Here is a 4108-nt window from a genome sequence, read left to right on the forward strand (position 1 = left end):
CATCGACGACCCACGCCGCCGCCACACACCACCGCTCCCCCCCTCACCCTGGCCCAATTCAATCCAACCCCGCACGCACACCGTTACCGCCGCCGTCGACCCCTTAATCCCTTCCCTCCCTCGCACCCATGGCATTCACGCTCAAGGCCTCCGCCTCCCCCGCCCTCACCACTGCCTCCTCGGTGGCGTTCATCACCTTCTCAGCTGCCTCCGCGGCGCCGAGGGGCCGCGCCGCCGTGACCAGGAGAGTCTCGCTCTGCGAGGCCGCACCCGCGACCTGCTACCCCGCGCCCGTGCCAACTCCGGCGCTGCTCCACCCGCGCCCGTGCCACCCACCGCTCCCGCCCCAGCGCAGGCGCCAAGGCCGTCCCCGCCCACCATGACTTGGACAGCAAGTGGGACACCTGCCTCGACCTCTCCATCCGTTGCATCGCCTACGCCCCTCGTCGGCTTCGGGGGCCTCATCCTCTTTTGTAGGATCCCCTCCGTCCCATCTCTCCCTTCCCCTCGTTGCATCGCGAGATCTGTTCGCTGCGCCTCCATTTGTATCTCGAGATATATTAGGCCGGCTGCCTTTGCTCTGATCGACAGATTGGAGTCACGGATGAGTTGAACTCTCCCCTTTTCTCCTAAGATGACATACTTTCTTTCTTTCTCTGGCCTAATTACTAGAGTTGTAAGCCATAGTTCTGAGTACAAGCCATATAAATAACGGAAGAAAACCATGAACCAAATTACCAAAAGTCATCTTCTGGAGTGCTTTGCTGACTTTAACAGATGTAGAATTGATACCATCATAGAGACCCTTGTCAGATGTAATGGCTACAATAACATTCTTCTTGACATTTACCCATGGCACTTGACAATAGCAGCAAGACCGTACTGCACTGCCGCTGAACTATTGGCCTGGCTGTGCTCTGTACCTTGATTTGGTTTTAAGTAGCAAGGAGTGCCTTAGTACCTTTTCTGTCATGTGGTGTTAGTACTTAGCATTCTATTCTATTTTGTGTTGTACTCCAATTAGGTGCTTGAAATTTCGTTAGTACCTCCGAAATTATCTCATGCTTTTAAGATGTGCCATTGTGTTGATATATTTTATCTTTATTTATCGTTACATTTTATATGTTGTACCTATCTTGGTTTGAACTAGATAAGGATGATCCTTTACCTAGATGATAAACAATTAACTAGCTCAGCCTAAGCTATGATCTACAAATTTCTTGAAGGACACGTACTACTTTGGTGGACATGATAATCTTTACCCCAGATGATCGACAATGAACATGCTGAGTGCTATATTTTCTCTTAGGAGAAACCAAGCCAAGGCTCTGATCTGCCAAGTGATACGTCTCAGACGTATTTATAATTTTTGATTGCTCCATGCTATATTATCTACTATTTTGGACATTATTGGGCTTTATTATCTACTTTTATATTATTTTTGGGACTAACCTATCAACCGGAGGCCTAGCCCAGAATTGTTGTGTTTTGCCTGTTTTAGGGTTTCGAAGAAAAGGAATATCAAACGGAGTCCAAACGGAGTGAAACCTTCGGGAACGTGATTTTCTCAACGAATAAGACCCAGGAGACTTGGACCCTACGTCAAGGCACAAGAGAGGAGGCCACGAGGTAGGGGGCGTGCCTACCTACCCCAAGCACGCCCTCCACCCTCGTGGGCCCCTATTGCTCCATCGACGTACTCCTTCCTCCTATATATATCCACGTACCCCCAAACGATCAGATACGGAGCCAAAACCCTAATTCCACTGCCGTAACTTTCTGTATCCACGAGATCCCATCTTGGGGCCTGTTCCAGAGCTCCACCGGAGGGGGCATCGATCCCGGAGGGCTTCTACATCAACACCATAGCCCCTCTGATGAAGTGTGAGTAGTTTACCTCAGACCTACGGGTCCATAGTTAGTGGCTAGATGGCTTCTTCTCTCTTTTTGGATCTCAATACAATGTTCTCCCCCTCTCTTGTGGAGAACTATCCGATGTAATCTTCTTTATGCGGTGTGTCTATTGAGAACAATGAATTGTGGGTTTATGATCAAGTCTATCTATGAATAATATTTGAATCTTCTCTGAATTCTTTTATGTATGATTGGTTATCTTTGCAAGTCTCTTCAAATTATCAGTTTGGTTTCGCCTACTAGATTGATCTTTCTTGCAATGGGAGAAGTACTTAGCTTTGGGTTCAATCTTGCGGTGTCCTTTCCCAGTGACAGTAGGGGCAGCAAGGCACGTATTGTATTGTTGCCATCGAGGATAACAAGATGGGGTTTTCTTCATATTGCATGAGTCTTTCCCTCTACATCATGTCATCTTGCTTAAGGCGTTACTCTGTTTTTAACTTAATACTCTAGATGCATGCTGGATAGCGGTCGATGAGTGGAGTAATAGTAGTAGATGCAGGCAGGAGTCGGTCTACTTGTCTCGGACGTGATGCCTATATACATGATCATACCTAGATATTCTCACAACTATGCTCAATTTTGTCAATTACTGAACAGTAATTTGTTCACCCACTGTAGAATACTTATGCTCTCGAGAGAAGCCCCTAGTGAAACCTATGGCTCCCAGGTCTATCTTTATCATATTACTCTCCTACTACTTTGTTATTTCCTTTGCTATTTACTTTGCCTTTATTGTACTTTGCATCTTTATCACAAAAATACCAAAAATATTATCTTTATCATATCTATCTGATCTCACTCTCGTAAGTGGCCTTATAGGGATTGACAACCCCTATTTGCGTTGGTTGCAAGGATTTATTTGTTTTGTGCAGGTACGAGGGACTCGCGCGTAGCCTCCTACTGGATTGATACCTTGGTTCTCAAAAACTAAGGGAAATACTTACGCTACTTTGCTGCATCATCCCTTCCTCTTCGGAGAAAACCAACACAGTGCTCAAGAGGTAGCAAGAAGGATTTCTGGCGCCGTTGCCGGGAAGGTCTTCGCAAAAGTCAACATACCAAGTACCCATCACATACCCTTATCTCCCGCATTACATTATTTGCCATTTGCCTCTCGTTTTCCTCTCCCCCACTTCACCCTTGCCTTTTTATTTGCCCTCTCTCTCTATCCTCCCTCTCTTTCTCTATTTGCTTCTTTTTGCCCGCTTGCTTTTTGTTTGCTTGTGTGTTAGTTTGTTTGCTTGTCACGATGGCTCAAGATAATACTAAATTGTGTGACTACACCAATAGCAACAACAATGATTTTATTAGCACTTTGATTGCTCCTCTTACCGATGCTGAATCTTGTGAAATTAATACTGCTTTGCTGAAGCTTGTCATGAAAGATCCGTTTTCCGGCCTTCCTAGTGAAGATGCCGCTACCCATCTATATAGCTTCATTGATTTGTGTGACATGCAAAAGAAGAAAGATGTGGATAATGATATTGTTAAATTGAAACTATTTCCTTCTTCTCTTAGAGATTGTGCTAAAGCTTGGTTTTCGTCTTTGCCTAAAAATAGTATTGATTCATGGAACAAGTACAAAGATGCTTTTATCTCTAAGTATTTTCCTCTCGCTATGATCATCTCTCTTAGAAACGATATTATGAATTTTAAGCAACTTGATCATGAACATGTTGCACAAGCTTGGGACAGAATGAAATTAATGATACGTAATTACCCAACTCATGGTTTAAATTTGTGGATGATTATACAAATTTTTTATGCCAGATTGAATTTTGCTTCTAGAAATATTTTAGATTCGGCCGCGGGAGCCACTTTTATGGAAATCACTTTAGGAGAAGATACTAAACACCTAGATAATATTATGGTTAATTATTCTCAATGGCATACTGAAAGATCTAATAATAAAAAGGTGCATGCGATAGAAGAAATTAATGTTTTGAGTGGAAAGATGGATGAACTTATGAAATTGTTTGCTAATAAGAGTGTTTCTTCTGATACTAATGATATGCCCCTGTCTACTTTGATTCAGAATAATAATCAATCTATGGATGTGAATTTTGTTGATAGGAACAATTTTGGTAACAACGCGTATAGAGGAAATTTTAATCCTAGGCCTTATCCTAGTAATCCCTCTAATAATTATGGTAATTCCTACAACAATTCTTATGGAAATTATAATGAGATG

At 43.5% G+C, this 4108-nt stretch overlaps 1 non-coding gene across 1 annotated transcript; it reads left to right on the top strand.

Annotated features, from left to right (window-relative positions):
* The first annotated feature begins 1242 nt into the window (after positions 1–1242).
* LOC123038425 (small nucleolar RNA Z103) lies at positions 1243–1337 on the top strand. The gene has a single exon (XR_006417871.1). It is a non-coding gene; the product is annotated as a small nucleolar RNA Z103 (small nucleolar RNA).
* The last annotated feature ends 2771 nt before the right edge of the window (positions 1338–4108 follow it).

The sequence above is a fragment of the Triticum aestivum genome, chromosome 2A (genome assembly GCF_018294505.1).
Source record: "Triticum aestivum cultivar Chinese Spring chromosome 2A, IWGSC CS RefSeq v2.1, whole genome shotgun sequence".
In the NCBI taxonomy this organism is placed as follows: domain Eukaryota; kingdom Viridiplantae; phylum Streptophyta; class Magnoliopsida; order Poales; family Poaceae; genus Triticum; species Triticum aestivum.